We start from the raw sequence: 21,515 nt of genomic DNA on the forward strand, positions 1-21,515 counted from the left end.
AGGTTACAAATTATTTTAAATTGACTCAACAAATTGTTTTTTTTACAGTCTAGAATTTTTTTCTTTGATGAAGAGAAAGTTCAGAAGGTCAGCATTTATCTGAAATAGAAATCTTTAGTAACATTATAAATGTCTTCAGCACTTTTTTCAACTTAAAGCATCCTTGCTAAATAAAAGTATTAATTTCTATAATTTCCAATGCTGAAAATTTAGCTTTGATCACAGGAATAAATTACATTTTAAAATATATTCAAAGCGTAAGCAGTCATTTTAAGTAGTAAAACTATTTCATAATTTTACTGCTTTTGCTGTACTGGATCAAAGAAATGCAGGCTTGGTTAAGCAGAAGAGACTTATTTAAAAAAAAAACATTAAAAACTTACGGTTCAGCAACTCTTGACTGGTAGTGTATATTGTACTGATCCCAGAATATTCCTGTAACCTTGACCAATAGAGAGAGACCATAGAAGTCCATAAACAATATAGTGGCTGTATCTTCATAACTTCCCTGAGCCAAATAACAACTGCAGGCAACATAACTGTGAGCGACCGGCGTGACTCGGTGGGTAGTCTTTGCTCTCAGTCTCAAGGTAGATTGAATGTTGTGAGCAGCCTGTCAACAGCAATCCGTCGTGTGAAGTTGCAGAATACCATTTTATTCTTTTGTTTCTCAAGAGCAACTCTTTCTAAAGGAAAATAGGAAATATCTCTGGAATGATTTGAATCTGTTTTGAATGTCTTATGTCAATCTGTAGTTATGTGTGAAGGGCTGTCTCTGTCATTTGTCAGTGGCTGTAGCGGCAGCACAAACTAAGCAATGCCTCTAAACCATCCTGCACTTTCACATGTCTGGTTTTTGAGACAGCTGGGGACAGCGGCCGTCTGTGAACTCAAGAAATCTGCCGTATTTTTAATTGAAGTTGCATAATGTAGTAATATTTTCTTGTAGAGATGTAATGCTGCGTAAGCCTGCTGATTGCAAAATCACTGTTGTTCTCTAATACTCTGATGACACTCTGGTTTTCACTTTGCTAGCAAGTGCTTTTGTTAGTCAGTGTGAAGGGTTTTATTTCTGGTAAACGGCCTAGAGAGGTTGAGGAGTGGTTTGTGTATTCTGTTTGGAGATGGGGTTTTTGGAGTTGGAGTGGTGAGTATGAGTTCTGTGAAGTTCTGTCAAATGGGGTTCACAGACAGCATTCCGCTTCCTCTGAGCCTCCCCCTATCAGATGTTTGCTGTCTCCAAGGTTTCCAGACTACAGTGATGAAAGTTTGCTTTTAAGTTGGCTGCTCTGTGTGTGTGTGTGTGTGTGTGTGTGTGTGTGTTTATATGTGTAAGTGGGTTACTCAATAAGAAAGAAAAAGAATGAGAGTAGGATGGATGGATTGATGGATGGATGGATGGATTTATAAATATATAGAGCCCTGTGAAGTTTTATTTTTTTCCCCCAAATTCCATTTTTTGTTTTCCAAATTTCTTTATGAATATGTTTTTTTAGAAAATGTGTTAATGGTTAAAATGTGTAATGTGTGGCATGTGTAATTATTTTTTTACCAGTTTACCAGCAGCTTATTAGTAGTTTAACAAATACATTTTTACGGCCCAAAGAAAAACACTTTATTTTTTTCTCGTTTAGTTTTATTTTCACCAAATTCTGTGTTTTCCATTCATTTTCTGGATTCCATTTTAATAGTTTCATTCAATTTTAATAATCGAAAGCAGGTCTAATTATATATTTATGTTTTTTTTCCCTCAAAAAATGTCTGTTTACATTTTTCTGGTAAATAATTGTTCTGCTTAATATTTCTTAAAAAATAATGTTTTAATAATAGTTTTATTAGTAGTAGTCATGGTACTACTATAATTACATTAAGTCATATATTTCTGTCACAGTTTCTTCAAGTTAAACCAAAGTTTTATTTTGACAGACTGCTGTGAAGACCTTTAAGTTTCTGTTTGTATATGATGTGAGGATAGTTTTTCTCAAAATAAATGGTAAAATGCTCAATAAGTGATTCTTAGAGCAGTTCTTGAGACCTGAAAACACTGCAAGCATCACGCACGCTTCTGTGTGTGTTCCTGTGTGTGTGTGTAGTAAATGAAACTGCACGTCTGCATCATTCATTCACACAATCACGCAGAACATGCAGGATTTATATTTAAATAGTATTCTTGTGGTATTCTATTGCATTTTGATATAAGTGTACTGACCTAGTTTTGATTTATTCATCCAAAATTCACCGAAATTCTGTGACATTCTGTTATACAGAAAATAACATTTTTATGACTGGATATCATGATTCTGTCCGTGTTTTCTGTATCGTGGAAATCATAGGAACCTAGATATATTATATTCTTATAGTATCTAAATACTTATTAGTTATGACCCTGAACCACAAAACCAGTCTTAAGTAGCACAGGTATATTTGGAGCAGTATCATAAAATACATTGTATGGGTCAAAATGATTTTTCTTTTATGCCAAAAATCATTAGGATATTAAGTAAGTGTTCTATGAAGATATTTTGTAAATTTCCTACCATAAATATATCAAAACTTAATTTTTGATTAGTAATATGCATTGCTAAGAACTTCATTTGGACAACTTTAAAGGTGATTTTCTCAATTTTTTTTATTTATTTTTTATTTTTTGCACCCTCAGATTCCAGATTTTCAGATCTCAGCCAAATATTGTACTATACATCCCGTACATCAATGGAAAGCTTATTTATTCAGCTTTCAGATGATGTCTAAATCCCAATTTCAAAAATTGACCCTTATGACTGGTTTTGTGGTCCATGGTCACAATTAATAACAGTATTTGCTTTTAAAATCATGTATTAAATTGACTTTTCATTTTACTTTTTATTACAGCTAATATGTATTACATTATTATTGTACACATTTTATTTATAGATAACATAAATGTAATTGTATATAATTGGTTGTGAAGATCTCCAGTTGTATTTCAAGGTATATTTGCCACCTTGCTCCTGAGATTGTGTGTGATTTCGAATTTTAAGACAGCTGAGATCCAAAGCAGTGTACATAACATATATACAGTGACCTAAATGTACACATGTATAGTATACATATGATATACCTAGCAGTTCTATGGATGCACTCTAATCTTTCTGTCAAAGCATGATATCCTTAGGGCCTCCAATAAATGAAATCCACTACTGCTACTGTGGCTTAGTATGGCTTTTATGTCTTTCTTTAATAAAAGCTGGATCAGATAGTTGTCTGTGACACTCAGGAAACTAGGCTTGCCAACTGGAACAATGATACATTTCTATATGACCAATCAATCAAATGGAATCAAATGGAGTCAAATGGAGATGGTTCACTGGAAAAATCAATTGTGACTTTGACGCATAATTATTTTATAATTGTGGGAATTCTATTATCAAGGTGTATTATTTGGGTAATTTTGCAACAGAGAAAATGTATATGAAAAATGTGTTAAAAAAAAGTCAAGTCTGTCAGTCTACATCATCAGGTGGTATGTGTTATATGTATTGTACAGAAGCAGTACTCGAATAAACTCAAAACTCTGACTGTTTAAAACTTTATTGGCATGTATTATTGCTGACAGAATAGCGGTCCTACGTGGAAGGTGTAATGAGGAAATTATTATGTCTAGCACGGTAACAATTCCAGAATCTGCACCTATATCGGAAGATCAGTTTCCCTCATATTCTATTATATTTTTCCTTATTTTATTTTGAAAATTGCTTTTTAGCAAGCAACATAAATGCGTTTTTGTATTATGCAGAATAGAAAGTGAAGGCTGGCTTTATTTTGCAAGTCTAAGTGCCAAAAGGGATACTGCATATATTTCAAGAGTAACGTTGTCTGGAGAGTTCCATAATTAATATCACAGTTATTACTAGCTGAGGAGCTGCAGGCCTAAGGATACAAATTCTAAACTTGCAATGAAATGAATATAGAAGCACCACCTGATCACTCTTTCTTTCTGACTGACACTTTCTCAACACATGCTGTTGCCTCTGCACATTTCTCTGTATAACTTTAAAATGCTGAGAAAGCTTCAATGGATCATTGCCAGATTATATTTTTCTATTTCACGTCTGTCAGAAAGAAAAATGTGACTTGTTACCAATTCTATTTTCACTCTTTTCCCTCTGTGCTTCAATCAGTTGCACATTTTTCCTCTCATCAGAGATGTAGATGCCTTTGTTTCTTCATCAGAAGGGATTTGGAGAAATTTAGCATTTAGCTCACCAATGGATCCTCTGCAGCGAATGGGTGCCGTCAAGGAGTTCAAACAGCTGATAAAAGCATCACAATAATCCAGAAGTAATTTATATGACTCCATCAGTTAATGTTTTGTGAAAAGCTGCTTTGATGGCACCCATTCACTGTAGAGGATCCATTGGTGAGCAAGTGATGTTATTCTAAATTTCTCCTTATCTGATGAAGAAACAAACTCATCTACTCGTCTTGAATGGCCTGAGGGGGAGTATATTATTAGGAAATGTTTCAATTTAGTGTAAACTGTTGCTGAATCGGTCGCTGTGGAAACGTAGGAGTTGGAGCTGGGATTAACCAGGAAATTTTGACCTTTGTGACTTTCTGTGCTGTCAGACCTCCTTGGACTAACGGGCTTTTCTGTGCTGTCAGACTTGGATAAACAAGACGACTGTCCTTTGCCAGAAGGCCCCAGGGCTTGCACAGTACAAAGATCAGTCTGGGCTGAACAGCCTGGCTGCGCCGCTCGGCACCCTGCAATTGTGTTTGCGGTCCTGACATGGCACATGTGGCCAGGCAGGAGACATGCTGCTAGCCAGGAGTGTGAGGAGGCCAGCGGGTGCAAGTGCCAGGCTTGTGGGGAGCTCACAGCCCTCTGTAAAGCTGTGACGCAAGTAAGTCTCAACAAGCCTAAGAAATCAAATCTGCACAGACAAAGCATTGCTAAATTGTACATTAAAGTGCACAATGCTTTTGCGCATGTTGGAATAAACACAATAAAGTATTGTGATATTAAAGACAGTTGCAGAATTTCCATGTGTTGCAGCAGGATAATGGGTGGAATCTTTTCCCATCCTTGTCATTTGTGTCATGTGCTGTGGCTTTATCCTTCATCAAATCCTTGCAATCTTTCCTGCTACTTTCAGTCAGCACCACATGACTCTGACTGCATTTAAAGGGTCCCATTAGTTTCCACCAGACCACCAACCATGTGCTCCCGAAGTCTGTGTCCTCAAAGAGCAGCTCAGTCATTGTTGCTTAGTTACTTTGGCTTAACTACTGGATTCAGCCCGGTTTAAATAAATTACCCACTATTCATACATCAGAGGCGGAGGGATTAACACCCCACTGGAATACGGGAGCTAAATGGGGCATAGCAATCCTCAAATATGGACAATCATAGAGGCTCATGTGTGCAGATTAATGTTAGCCTGAACCCAGATGGAAAATATCTTTTGATTTAAAACATGTACCATATCTACCAAACCTATCATTCTGTCTGTCTACAATATCTAGAATATCGTTCTCTCTGTTTACCATGTCTAGAATATCTATATCGATATGTCTTTCGACGATATTTAAAATATCTATTTCATTATGACTACGATATTTAGAATATCTATATTGTTATGTCTATGATATCTAAAATATCTATTTTGTTCGGTCTGTTTCGTTCTGTCTGTCTACGATATCTAGAGTATCTATATCAGTATGTCTGTCTACAATATCTGGAGTATCTATTTTGTTCTGTCTGTTTACGATATCTAGAATAACTAGCATTCTCTCTATGATAAGTCTTTCTGTCTGCGATATCTAGAATTTCTGTATCATTCTGGCTGTCTACAATATCTAGAATATCCGTAACATTCTGTCTTCGATATCTAGAATATCTATACCTTTCTCTCTATGATATCTAGAAAATCGATATCACTGTCTACGATATCTGGAATATCTATATCGTTCTGTCTGTCTACAATATCTAGAATATCTATATCATTTTGTCTGTCTATGATATCTAGAATATCTACATCATTTTGTCTGTCTTCATTATCTACAATATCTATATCATTCTGTCTGTCTACGATATCCAGAATATCTACAACGTTTTGTCTATCTACGATACCTAGAATATCTATACCTTTCTTTCTATGCTATCTAGAAAATCAATATCACTGTCTACGATATCTGGAATATCTATATCGTTCTGTCTGTCTACAATATCTAGAATATCTATATCATTTTGTCTGTCTACGATATCTAGAATATCTACATCATTTTGTCTGTCTTCAATATCTAAAATATCTATATCATTTTGTCTGTCTACGATATCCAGAATATCTACAACGTTTTGTCTATCTACGATACCTAGAATATCTATACCTTTCTCTCTATGCTATCTAGAAAATCAATATCACTGTCTACGATATCTAGAATATCTATATCATTTTGTCTGTCTACGATATCTAGAATATCTACATCGTTTTGTCTGTCTTCAGTATCTAAAATATCTATATCATTTTGTCTGTCTACGATATCCAGAATATCTACAACGTTTTGTCTATCTACGATACCTAGAATATCTATACCTTTCTCTCTATGCTATCTAGAAAATCGATATCACGATATCTAGAATATCTATATCATTTTTTCATTCTACGATATCTAGAATATCTACAACGTTTTGTCTGTCTACGATATTTAGAATATCTACAACGTTTTGTTTATCTACGATACCTAGAATATCTATACCTTTCTCTCTATGCTATCTAGAAAATCGATATCACTGTCTACGATATCTAAAATATCTATATCGTTCTGTCCGTCTATGATATCTAGAATATCTACATCGTTTTGTCTGTCTTCGATATCTAAAATATCTATATCGTTCTGTCTACAATATCTAGAATATCTTCAACGTTTTGTCTGTGTACGATACCTAGAATACCTTTCTGTCTGTCTACGATATTTAGAATATCCATAACATTATGTCTACAATAACTAAAATATCTATATCGTTCTGTCTGTCTGTGATATGTAGAATATCTATATCATTTTGTCTTTCTTCGATATCTAGAATATCTATATCGTTTTGTCTGTCTACGAAATCTGGAACAAAATCTCTTTCTGTCTATGATATTTAGAATATCTATTTTGTCTGTCTTCGATATCTAGAATATCGATATTGTTCTGTCTGTCTACAAAATCTAGAATGTCATTCTGTCTGTCTATGATATCTAGAATATCTACATCTTTCTGTCTGTGATGTGTAGAATATCTATATCATTTTGTCTGTCTACAATATCTAGAATATTTATATTGTTTTGTCTGTCTGCAATATCTAGAATATCTATATTTTTCTATCTGTCTACGATATCTAGAATATCAATATCATTCTGTTTATCTACTATACTTAGAATATCTTTCCATTCTGTTTACGAAATCTAGAATATCTATATTGTTCTGTCTGTCTGATATCTATGATGTCATTCTGTCTGTCTGTGAAATCTAGAATATCTATAGCTTTCTGTCTGTCTACAATATCTAGGATATCTATATCGTTCTGTCTATCCTTCTGACTGTCTATTTGTGCATCTGTTGTTTTATCTGTGTGGTATCTAGAATATCTATGTCTTTGTTTGGTGTTGAATATCTGTCTTTTTATGTACAGTATAATTCTATCTATTGTTTTATATATTATTCCATTTATATTTTTATATATATATATATATATATATATATATATATATATATATATATATATATATATATATATATATATATATATATATATAAAATATTTTTTATTCTATGTATTCTATCATCTTTTTATCATTCTTCTTTTCTGTTATTTGTTTTTCTGCATATCATTCTGTATATCATTCTTTTCTGTTGTTTTCTCCAATGAATTTTTTCATTAATATATGTTAGTTAATTGCAATCTGTCTACCTTTCAAGTGCAACAAGGTGTATGTAATGCTTCATCTTTAATTTAGAACACGCAGTGCCCCATTTATGACATTAGTCTCTCTGCGTTGTTGCCAGAGATGTCCACCTGCTGAGTACCACGGGAGATGAAAGGAGACGGATGAGCACGTGAATAGACTTCATTCCACCGGTGTCTCGTTTTTTGGCAGTGCCTAGATTCGTGCACAGATTGTTGTTCTCCACCAACCCTCCCCCACCAATGTAATCAGTGAGCAAATGGTAGACACCAGGATGCCCACTCTTGTGGGGCAAGCCTCGCCCACCTTTGCCACAAATATGGAGAGAGAAATAAAATGTGTGCACAAGCAATTTGTTATTGGATGGAGACACTCGATAACATCTTGCCTGTTCATTTCCTCCTGCCTCCCATAGCTGCAATATGGCACTTATTGTGTGCTTTTTACATTCACCGAATAACTCCGGGTGTTATCATGCATGCGATGTTCATCTGCTAAATGAAATGTAAATTTTTGTTGAGGCACTATTGTCAAAGGCCAAAAATTCATAAGAACTTTCTGCAGATGAGTGCCACAGTTTTTGTTCAGCAAGGCAGTATGCATAATATCCTCATTAAAAAAAAGAGAAATTAATTACTTTAGAGTGCTTTTGCTATGCGTCCTAATGAGGTGATTAAATGGCTGCACACACCCGTCATTTTCTTCTTCAAAATGCATTTCAGTGTTGAAAATACCATAGGTATTTGAAATATAGGGGCATACAATTATTGTCAGCTATTTTGGTTTTTGATTTTTGGTAGCATTATTGTTCAGATTGAAGAATTTTAGAATAAGTTGACACATCACATCCATATAAGGAAGTACAACATGTCTCATGATTCTCTAGACTAGACTTGTCATGTCTGCGGTCTATCTTTTCAAGTTAGTATGAGAGGGGCACAGGATGTTGGGATTCTTACAATCTCACAGTGTGTGTGTGTGTGTGTGTTTTGTGTGTTTTTTTTTTTTGCTTACCAATGCTTACGAAGCCTGCATTTATTTGATACAGTAAAAATGCAGTAAAAATGTAATATTGTCAAATATTGTTACAATTTAAAATCACTCTTTTTTTTTTCTATTTGATTATTTTTACTGTATTCCTGCAGTGGCAAAGGTAGATTTTCAGCTGCCAGAAATCATTCATATGATCAATCATAATGAATTGGTGCTCAAAAACATTTATTTATTTAATTCATTATCAATATTGAAAACCAGTTTTTGTTGCTTAATACTTTAAGCATATATTTATGAAAACCGTGATAGAGTACATTAAATTATTATTATTATTTTTTTATATAAATTTATTCAGCATGGATGCATTAAATTGGTCTAACATGACTGTAAAGACATTTATAATGTTACAAAAAATATATATTTTAAATAAATGCTGTTCATTGAACTTTCCATTCATCAAAGAACCCTGAAGACTGGTGTAATTGCTGTTTAAAAAGTCCGCTTTGTGATCACAGGAATAAATTACATTTAAAAAAATCTATATAAATGTATTGATAACTGCACTGATCAAGTAAATGCAGCTTTTATGAGCATAATAGACTTTCAAAACCATTTAAACATTTTAATAATTCCAAACTTCTGGCTGGCAGTGCATTATATATCATAATTAATAATATACAGGTTGATAAGATGATTTTTATTTTTTAATGTTTTGTTTTGTTTTATTTTTAAAGTTTTATTATTATTATTATTATTATTATCAGAAGGTAAAATAAAAAAAAAATAAAATACTGTTGCCACGAATGGAGTAGAAATGTAATGAGGATTGTATTGAAAGAAATGGTAACACTATATTTTAATGACCAATTATCACTTATCACCACATACAGTAACTAACAAATTGACTGTTTATGCTTATAATGTACATTTATTTATTTTGCATGATCATATTTTAGATCCCTTAAATCTGCCCCATACTGAAACCTAACAACTACCTTACTGACTATTAATAAGCAACAAATTAGGAGTTTATTGAGGCTAAATTTATAGTTAATAGTTAGTTAAAAGCGAGAATTGGACCTAAAAGTTAAGTGTATCCAAAAAACGTAGTAATCAAATATTGCCCCTTAAATGAGAAGTCCACTTCCAGAACAAAAATTTACAGATAATGTACTCACCCCCTTGTCATCCAAGATGTTCATGTCTTTCTTTCTTCAATTTGATTTTTGAGAAAAACATTTCAGGATTTTTCTCCATATAATGGACTGATATGGTGCCCCGAGTTTGAACTTCCAAAATGCAGATTAAATGCGGCTTCAACGATCTCAAATGCGGTTGCAAACGATCCAAGCCGCGGAAGAAGGGTCTTATCTAGCGAAATGATTGGTTATTTTCATTTTAAATGCTTTTTAATCTCAAACGCTCATCTTGTCTTGCTTTGCCTGAGCTCTGTGTATTCTGGTTCAAGACAGTTAGGGTATGTCGAAAAACTCTAATCATATTTTCTCCCTGAACTTCAAAAATCATTTCAAAATCATCCTACATCGCTGCAGAAGTACCGACCCAGTCTTTGCGAAGTGAACATGCAAAGATCAAACACCCTTAACAAAAAAGGTAAAACAGCGATATAGGATGATTTTGAAGTTGAGGGAGAACATGAGATGAGAGATTTTTGACATTCCCTAACTGTCATGAACCGGAAAAAAAACAGTCAAAATTAATTTCAGCCACTGATCCATAGAGCGTGGAGAAAACCGACAATACAAGAGTGCTAGGTGTGAGATATTACACAAAGCATGACAACCCTAGTGAGCTCACAGGAGAAAGTAAAACAAAGACATTGAAGGCGCAATTACAAAGACCATTTCATGGCCATTAATAATATGAATGAGCAGTGTTAAAATGAAATCCACTGACAAGAGACTTGGTAAATCAACACAGCACCACAAATGGCTTTCTGTCAATATGATTTTTGCCTGGCGGGCGATACAGTTCTGATGATGTAATGAGCAATTATCTTTGAGTAATAGTGCCAGTTGTTCCTCCATCTAATTTAGCGACGCAGTTTTGTATTAGCGGCACTACGGGACTGAGAAGTTGAGACCCATTAATCTCCTCGCTGCTGCCGTTGCTACTAGACTTTATATTTGCGCTATAAGTTTTCTTGACTGTTGGTGTTAGGAATCATCCTTGATGTATGTCTATATTTTTAGGAGGAAACAATAGCGTTGCACCACAAATGGACAGAATAACCGGTTTGCTTTTGGTTTAAGTCTCTTTTGAAACCCCTCTAGTCTGACTTTGCCTTAGCTAAAAAAACTAGCTCTGAAAAACCTAGACATTTAGGAGAGTGCCGTTTTTGTCTGGTTCCTTAAAGGCTCTCAAAGTAATCCCAAAATAAGATGTATGAGTGTTTTAAAGCAGTTTAAGGAGCCATATTGATCGACATCTTACAAAATGGACTGGAAGGAACAACTGTGTCTGCAGAAGTCCAGCTCGCCTGATCTCCGCTGAGCGTCGGGGTTTATGCGGCCTTGCTTCGGGAGAAACGCTTCAGATCAATAAGCCATTAGCACCCAAATGAGCAGACCTGGGAAGCTTGAGCCCAGTGTAGTGTGACCTTAGCCCCCGGTGTCATTTGTTAACGTTCTTATCTCCTCGCCTTTTGACGTCCACCTGGACAACCTGCATGCGTCTCAAAAGCCGAACCGCTCCCCGGGATGCATCATTGCCTCAGGCTTTGCAAACACGGCAGTGAGTCGTGAAATGAGATTTCAGCACTATCACTGTGTGACTGCTTGGCCTAAAAAACGGCCTCTTTCCCCAGTGTCTTCGCTCGCTGTTTCTAACAATCAGAGGGACAGATCAATGAGGTAGAGCCGGGAGTGTCGTAAAGCACCGATACAGAAAAAATGATGCAATTAAAAGGCGTCTGAAGGGACGAAACGGGCCATGATTTAACTAAGTGACGCAAAGCGCGATTAGCTCAGCTAAACTGTGTTTACATACGTTTGCAGCGAAGCCTTTGATCTGTAAAGCACTCTGAAGTAGAACAACCCATAAGAATGAATTAATTTTTACCCTGTGGAATCGCTCTCGGGGTGGTCTGGGTCAATTGAACTTCCTTTGATTTGTCAGTGCAGTCGAATCTTTATCTGAGATACCAGAGTCGTTTTTAGTATTTTAGCACTGATTATGCCTTTGTAAACCGAATATAAAGGACGGTGCTTTAATAGGTCTGGAATTGATTTCTTTGTTAGTGAGTTTTAGGTTTCTTTATTACAATGAGCAAGTTGTTTAGCAATTTGAATCTGCATATTCAAATATTCAGCTTTGTAACTGGAGCTGTGAATTACACTACCAGTCAAAAGTTTTTGAACAGTATGAATTGTAATGTTTTTTTAAATAAGTCTCTTCTGCTCACCAAGCCTGCATTTATTTAATCGAAAATACAGCAAAAACAGTAATTTTGTAAAATCTTAAATATATCTTACAATGTAATTTATTCTTGTGATCAAAGCTAAAATATTAAGCATCATTACTCCAGTGTCACATTATCCTTCAGAAATCATTCTATGCTGATTTTGCTGTTCAAGAAACGCTTTTTATTATTATCAATATTTAAAACAAATTTCAGGATTTTTTAATGAATGGAAAGATCCAAAAATCAGTGTTTGTCTGAAAAAAAAAAAAAAAAAAAAAAAAAAAAAAAAAAAAGCTTTTGTGACATCATACACAATGTATGAAGAAATTAATACTTTTATTTAACAAGAATGCTTTAAATTGATCAAAAGTGATGATAAAGACTTTTATAATGTTACAAAAGATTCTATTTCAGATTCTATATTCAACAAAAAAAAAAAAAACCCTGCTCAAAATTCTGCTCAGCTGTTTTGAACATAATAATAATAATAAATGTTTTTTGAGCAGCAAATCAGAATATTAGAATGATTTCTGAAGGATCATGTGACTGGAGTAATAATGCTAAAAATTCAGCTTTGAAATCACAGAAGTAAATATATTTAATTAGAAAACAGTTGTTTTAAATAGTAAAAATAATTAAAAATTGTGCTATTTTTGCTGTACTTTGAATCAAATAAGTGCAGGCATGGTGTGCAGAAGAGACTTCTTTAAAAAAAAAACATTTAAAAACTTTTGACTGGTGTATCAAAAGCATGCTTATTCTGCATTCATAAATTATGTAATATAGCACAAAAATTTAGTTTGTGACTAAAATTGTGATGATGAAATGACCATGCTGTTTTGGGATTTGGGACGTGACTGAAATCCTTTGAAAAATCTTCCCACCAAACGATGAAGAATTTTTTTTTTTCTTTCTTTCTTTCTTACTTTTATATTTTTTTTTTAACATTTGAATGATATGATACATAGCTGGGCTTCGCCATAGGCCAAGTTTGACTTCAAAGACCCAGCTGCCTCTTTTGAAAAGTCCTGCTGATATGTGACTGGAAGCGTAGATTTGAGTGCTCTTGATCAAAGCACCATGTTTCATCAGGAAAGGCTCAGAAAGCCCTCAAAACATGTGATCAGTCAACAAATACATTTAGTCAAGCAATTGTTGTTATTCAAGTTTTTTTGTCCATGTAATTGTCAGACAGCACAGGATGCCATGTATTTATCTTTGGATTGGACTCATGTTTCGTTGTCCGTTAGAAAAGATTTGTGTGTTTACAACCTGTATTTCCCATAGGACATTTCAGTACTTCAGGTCTTGGTTCAGCAGTGTAGCTCTTTCCTTCCCCACTGTTTGTCCTTGCCTTGCTGCCACAGTAAATCAGTATCATGTATTTAGAGGGCACCAGTGAGAGAGCAGTGTCCCGCTGTTTTTGTGGGGCTTAGATCCAGGTTGCCGGATCTGCCACCCTGCTGTTTGTCTCACCCAGCTGCCCCTTCACTGCTCTCATCCCCAGAACGATGATAATGAGACTCATGGAGATAACGCTGCATAATCACACCCAGATTCTGGCAAAATTATGTTCTTGCATATTTATGTTTTAAAGGGTTACGGCTAAACTGCCATTAACGCAGAAGAACAACATGTTGTGGATAATCTGCATGTTTAAATATGCTTGACACGTAGCAGCTTTTTCAGGCGGTCTACTGACCCATATTAAATTTGCTTTTCATGCTGTAAATTTTTGCACTTGTGACCAGGGGTAAAATTCATTCATTTTTGTACCTTTATTAAGGGGATAGTTTATCCAGAAATAAAAAGTCTGTTATTATTATCTTCCAAATCCAAATCCTCATTCGGTTTTCTGTTGTTTGGTTCATCAGAATGCAAAAAGAGAATTTTTAGAGTCTTCTCATAGATTCTTTTTACGTAACAGCAATTTAGAGTGAATCTATATCCAGAATTGATTATTACAAAATTGTGTAATATGTAGACTATAAAGTACTCGTATAAAGATGGTTTCTAAAGCTGTGTGGTCATATTGTAAATACTTTGACTTTTTACAGTATGTGCGGTCGTCTCTTTCATATTTCAGCATGTACATCTAAACATACAAAAATGTATGTGAAATCACTACATAAGAATTGTTTATGAAATCAGAATAATATATCAAGGTCTTTTGAAACTTGATTTCTTTGTGTGAGAATTTGAAATGTAAGTCTCAAAATAACAATTTGTGCTCGGATTGGACTGATACGATAGCAAAACTGTCTCGATTTGATCATGGTCACATGACGATATGAAACCATAGGTCTTCTGGGCAAAAAGTGTACTACTTTAAATATATTTGAACTTTTTATTCTAACATTAAAGGTCTTTAAAGTTGTATTTTGGGCCATTATGCTTTGACACAGTATCTGTCCAACGAACTAAAACCGAAAGCACAACATGGCTTTATCCCTTCATCAAGTCTGGTTTCGCCACACGTTCTGAAGCGAAGCATTCACTTTGTTCACGCGATCAGCTTGTGATCCGATGTTTTCCACGCCTCAGAACGTCGCATGTGCTGTGAGTTTAGTGCACATTTGGGAACCCAACAGCCACTAGTTATGCTTTATTTTCACGGCAGATGATTACAGCATTTCACTAGATTTGCAGTGAGACGCGTTTTTGTAACCTGGTTTTACTGAAACTGTGTTTTCCTTCAAAATAAAAGCTCTACTGCTTTTTTCTGTCAAAATAAAACTTAGAAGTGCGATTTGAATTGCTGACAGCTAGCAGTTTATGTGTGTAACGTTACTTCAGTCCAAATTCAAAATCTCTTCCAAGTGTAAAAATTAGGAAAGAAGTATTGCAGTTTCCTTATTGCAGTGTAAAACAAAAAATAATAAACCTGTGAAATATTGATTTTCATTTATTTTGCAGTGCAATTGTTTTACAATATATGGAATTACTGTCGTTGTTGTTTTTATTATTAATTTCTAATTTGTTTGGCTTTCTAAAACACAAGTGTGAATGTAAATTAGACTGATACAGTATATCACAAATAAAAAGAGGGTTGAGTCCCCTTTAAAGTTCAGGTCAGTTTACTGGCTTTTTTCTGACTTAAGTTTTCTTAGTTAAGAACATGGGTTGGAGCTCTTATTTTTTATTATTTCAACTCTCAATTAGATATATTAATTAGAATAATTTACCTTTAAAATGTGCAAAATGTATTTTTTTTCAATATCGCAATAAATATCGTACTGCAGACTTCATATTGCGATATTATCATATTGTGAGATTTTGATATTGGTACATCCCTATTTTTAAAATAACGTAATGTGTCATAATATATGTGTAATATAATATGTATATTATGTCTGGTCCTCTCTAGGGTTTGACCGATTATCGGCTTGGCCGATTATTGGCGCAGATATTAAGCATTTTTATGGTTATCGGTATCGGTCATTTCCAAAACCAATTTGCCGATTAAAATAGTTTAAAAGCAAATTTAAAATAATTAAATTTAAAGCCCTTGTCATTTCTGATTTTGACATTAATTGTAATTTTTACACCAGACAAATATATCAGTTCAAAGCATCGGTTATCGGTCTACGGTCATCAATCTGTAATAATCGGTATCGGCATCAGCCCTGAAAAAAACATAATTGATCCATAGCAATCGATCCATAAAAAACATATATCGATCAACCCCTAGTTCTTTCACAAAACTATCAAATGGATTCAGAAGACTAGAATGAGAGTGTGAGTAAAATTCCCTGTTTCATAATATTTTTTTATGATGCTTAATTTTCTCACATGGTCACTATAAACAGCTTGTGTATAGAGAAGAACTGCACTTTTGTGTTAAACAGAAAAAAGTCTAACTGTTTCAGAGAGACATGAGTAAAACAAGTTTTTCTCTTTTTTTGGCTGAAGCATTTCTTTGAATTTAAAGCAGCTTGAACTTGTAAAATCAGTTAACGCATTTAACATTAAAATGCATTTGCTGTTACGGTTCCTTGATTCCGTGATCATTTCTCAATCTATTCTCTTTGAAAGTTAGTTCTCCTCATACCTGGCAAGTGTGAATTAGTCCATATGGACCAGTCCATAGAGGAACCCATCCTAGCCTGAAGGAGAGCTCGCTAATGAGAGAAGAGATTGGCAAACCGTCAATAAATATTAATACCACTGTGAACAAGCTGCGCGCATCATCAAACACTCACTCCAAAGACCAAAACCGGACTGGCATGAATTATACAATAGAAACACCTCTGAGTTTTTTTTTTTTTTTTTTTTTTTCAAAAATAACATCTTCAAACGCATCCCCCTTGGGCTATTGTCTCTTTCATACGGGATATGCTTTGAGGGTGAAGGTATATTCTTTGGTCTATGTTTACTTTAAACAATAGCTAAAGTTCAAAGAACTCTTGTTTTCAGCCGTTTCAAGCTGTAATTGTTAAAGCAAAGACATTTAGATCAGAATTTGAAGGTTGCAATATGTAAATAGTCAAGTTTTTGTTGAAAACTCTTGATATGATATTGACAGTGACTTTGGGAAGATACCCTTGCGTAGCTTGCGGAGGTTCAGCGACTTTGATATCTATTGGGTGAATTTGGGGTGAAAGCGATGAAAGTCAGTGTTGCTTGGCAAAGGAAATATTGTATCCTTGGGCGACCAGCAGTCTGCTTCGTCCCTCAGGTCATTGGAGCTCCACTGGTATTCCCTTAGATAAAACGCCTTCCCCAACCCAGCCACCCCCATCTGGCCCCTGCAATCTGCGTCTACAATAACCTCCAAGTGAATTTGCTAGAAGCAAGTCTCAGTTTGTTGTCATCTCGAAACTCGCATACCATTGTTATAATGAGCTTTACATTCAGGATAATTGCATTGAGATGTTTCGGTGATAATAATCTACAAGGAAAGGAGAGTTCCCCTGGGGAATGGGAAGCCAATCACTGCATGGTTTCCCCTCAGGAGACACACATTTGTTGCATATAAGATACATTTCACAGGCTTATTGAGAGATAATGAGACAATCTGTCTTGTGGTACAAGGGAAACCTTTTTTACTGGCCTTAACAGCTTATCTATGAGTGAGGACTGCGTTGTCATTAATACCCTTCCAAAGTGCAAAACTACCCATCGTCAGTGTGTAAACTCTGTGGAAATATTAGTTTGTGTGTTGTGCTCTGAATTTTTTTTTCTCTTCCCTGTGAGTCTTTGACACAAATGTGTCAAAGTCTGATTTTGAAGACAAGAAATTTAATAAAGTCGTTTTTTTTTTTGTTTTCTTGTAGCTTCATAACATTACAGTTGAATCACTGATGTCACATGGACTATTTTTTCCTTACCAATCTTGAACTTGAATGTGGTAGTTGCGTTGCTGTCTATGCAGGGTCAGAAAGCTCTTGGATTTCATCAAAAATATCTTAATTTGTGTTTCGAAAATGAATGAAGGTCTTTGGAACGACATGAGGGTGAATAATTAATAGAATTAATAGAATTTTCATTTTTAGATAGGAACTCCCGGGTAAAATAATGGCATGTACAATGTACTGTGGTACATGCTGCGCTACTCTGCTGTTGGCTTTGCCTGTGTACTCGTCACCACAGACGCTGTGAGCAGACACTGAGCGCTGAATAGGGTTTATTGCCTTTAGCACATTGGTGGAATTACCCGTAGCCTGAGTAATGATGCGACGGGCACAGTGAATGCCATGCCAAAAACAAGAGAGGGAGGGAAGGCTGTTAGTTAAGTGAAGGGGAGGTCTTTATGGAGTGTGGGTTTGGTATTTAGACGCTGGGAAGCATTAATCTTAGTTTTCGAGCCTATAGTTGTCACCTCTTTCCTTAAAGGGGCCAAAGGAGTCTTAGACAATGGTCCCTTGCACAATGTGACAGTGTTTCAATGGGGTGAGCAAGTTCAGAATTGAGCCATGGTTAGTTAATGGAAGGGTTTACTTTTATCCAGCACGCTAAATTCCTGTTCAAGTGTTGCAGTTCATTTATAATGTCTGTTTACTTTCTCCTCTTTGCCGTCTTTTTTGTATCTGGCTTCTGTTTTCCTGCTTTACTGCTCAAGTTTTTCTCAACCTTTGACTGATATTTCTACTTAGATTTAATATTTAATGTAGTGTTTTTTAAGTACATGTATTTCTTGCTTCATTTGAGTTGGATGCGACTAAATGTAGTTTACAAATCACAGAGTTGCAAGTACAGTTTATTCAATTAGTGACTTTGTGTTTATTCATTGAAGGATTTCTCAGACTGATGTGTGAGTTCTAGAGTCTTTTGAATAATTCAAAGAACCAGCTCAAAAGAATCATTTGTTCAGCTCAGACAGCATGTTCGCATACTAAAAGATGATCTTTTTATACATTTTAAAATACATTTTATTCATGTGATGGCAAAATATGAATTTTCAGCAGACATTACTCAATTTAAATACTTTACTGTTCTTCTGCTTAACTTTTTCCCAACCTTTTTACTAATATTTCTACTTAAATGTAATATTTAATGCAGTGTTTTTAAATATAATGAAAATCCATTAGTACATGTAATTCTTGTTTCCTTTGAGTTGGATATGACTAAATGTAGTTTACAAATCACATAATTGCAGGTACAATTCATTCAATAAGTGACTTTGTGTTTATTTATTAAAGGATTTCTCAGACTGATTCAAACCGAAAACTTGTTCTTGAGTCTTTTGAATAATTCAAAGAACGAGCTCAAAAGAATCATTTGTTCAGCTCAGACAGCAAGTTCACATAAAATATGATTTTTTAATACATTTTAAAATACATTTTATTCCTGTGATGGCAAAATATGAATTTTCAGTAGCCATTGCTCCATTTTCTTACTTTACTTCTCTTCTACTTAAGTTTTCTCAACTTTACTGATATTTGTGCACTGTAAAAAAAACTATTTGTTGAGTCAACTTAAAATAATTTGTAACCTGGCTGCCTTAATTTTAAGTTCAGTCAACTCAAAAAAAGTTTATTCAACTTGAAATGTTAAATTATACTAAGTGACAACTTGGATATTTGAGTTGAATCAACTTAATATTTTAAGGCAGCTGGGTTACTTACCCATCTGTTAAGTTTAGCAAACACAAATATCTAAGTTGTTACTTAACTAAGTTGTTAAGTACAACTTAACATTTCAAGTTGACTAAACTTATTTTAGTTGACTGAACTTAAAATTTTAAGGCAGCAGGGTAACAAATTATTTTAAGATGGCTCAACAAATTGTTTTTTTATTTTTTACAGTGTGTACTTAGATTTAATATTTCATGCAGTGTTTTTTTTAAATAAATTTAATTTCATTAAGTGCATTTAATTTTTGCTTCATTTGAATACAACTAGAAGTGGTTTACAAATCAGAGTTGCAAGTACAGTTCATTCAATAAGTGATTTTGAGTTCATTCATTGAAGGATTTCTCAGACTGATTCAAACTGAAAACTTGTGAATTGTTGAGTCTTTGAATAATTAAAAGAACAAGCTCAAAAGAATCATTTGTTCAGCTCGAACAGAAAGTTCACATAAAATATGATTTGTAATACATTTTAAAATACAGTTTTGTTCCTGTGATGGCAAAATATGAATTTTCAACAGCCATTACTCCATTTTCTTACTTTACTGCTCATCTGCTCAAGTTTTCTTTACTGATATTTCTACTTAAATTTAATATTTAATGTAGTGTTTTTTTAACATAGTGAAAATTTCGTTAAGTACATGTAATTCTTGCTTCATGTGAGTTGGATATGACTGGAAATAGTTTATGAATCACAAAGAGTTGCAAGTACAGTTCATTCAATAACTGACTGTGAGTTCATTCATTGAAGGATTTCTCAGACTGATTCAAACTGAAAACTTGTGAATTCTAGAGTCTTTTGAATAATTCAGAGAACCAGCTCAAAAGAATCATTTGTTCATTTCGGATAGCATGTTTACATACTAAAAGTCTATATCTTTTTATACATTTTAAAATACAGTTTATTCATGTGATGGGGAAAATATGATTTTTCACTAGCCATTACTCAAGTTCTAAGAATCAAAACAATTCAGTTACATTTTTTTTAGATGTTGCAGTCTGTAGTCTGCCTTTTTTTAAGTCTTTAGGTTATCATTCACAGATTTCTAAATTGGAAACACCAGGTATTTCTGTCTGCAGAAACTCAGCAGGACCTTTCATCTGAGGTTTGCAAGCACTTTTGTTTTATCCTTTAAGGTTCACAGGCTTAACAGATCAAGGCTAAATTCTCTAAGCACAGAAATTCTTATAAAAAACAAAACAAAATGGAGAGCTGCAACATTGTTTAGTGTCCAGCGCAAAGATTTTTTCCCCACATATTTACCTTTGGTCACCACTGATTAATAGAATCTGCAACAACTTCATGACATTGATCTAGACTAGCCACAGAATTCAATGTAACTTGTCTCGTTTATTTAAACTGGTTCTATTGTTAGTAAAACATATTTGCCTCTTATTTTTAAAATTATTTTTAAACATTAATTTGTTTTCATTTTCACACTTATTTTACTTTTTAATTATTGTTATTCATTAATTTATAATATTATATATTAGTGTTTTTTGAGGCGGTAAACCTAGGCGTAAACTGCGGCTGATTATTGTGTCCCTTTATCCTTTTCCTTTTCATCTTCCATTTCTCCCCTTTTTCCCCTCTCCTTCATAACTGACCCTTTCCCTCTCTCCTCTCTGCGTAACAGGCGTGATCCTCTTAGCCACGCACTGGCATAATGTTCACTCTTAAAGCGAATTATCTCCAGAGAGCTTTGGGATTACAGTCTTTCATTAAATCAAAATTCCATTTCTATTCTGCTTTCTCACCCCTCCTCTACGCTCCCTCCATACGGATCAGAGTAATACAATTAAGATCCATAAGTTTCAGCCCCAAATAAGGGGCTAGAAAGGAAGGAATTGTTCCACACCTCCCTAAGGGAGGCAAAGCCGTCTGCTCTTTGTTCCAAATTGGACATTGGGGGAATGTCAATGCGCCAGACCCCTCGCCGTCCTCCAGTCAGCTCTTTATGCCAGGGTGCAGTTGGGAAGGCAGAGAGTGGCCACTTAAGGCCGCCACCTGTTATTACGGCAATGGGCTGAGTGTTTAACTGCAGTGCGCGGTTTCTTTAAGTGAATCTTAATATTCTTTCCTTGGAAGCCA

The 21,515-nt window shown here is 34.5% G+C and overlaps 1 protein-coding gene across 6 annotated transcripts in view; it reads left to right on the forward strand.

The window, feature by feature from the left end:
• The window catches only part of lrp8 (low density lipoprotein receptor-related protein 8, apolipoprotein e receptor), a 201,431-nt gene that overhangs the window by 44,460 nt on the left and 135,456 nt on the right, over window positions 1-21,515 (forward strand). The window lies entirely within an intron of this gene.

The sequence above is a fragment of the Labeo rohita genome, chromosome 6 (assembly GCF_022985175.1).
Source record: "Labeo rohita strain BAU-BD-2019 chromosome 6, IGBB_LRoh.1.0, whole genome shotgun sequence".
NCBI classification, from domain to species: domain Eukaryota; kingdom Metazoa; phylum Chordata; class Actinopteri; order Cypriniformes; family Cyprinidae; genus Labeo; species Labeo rohita.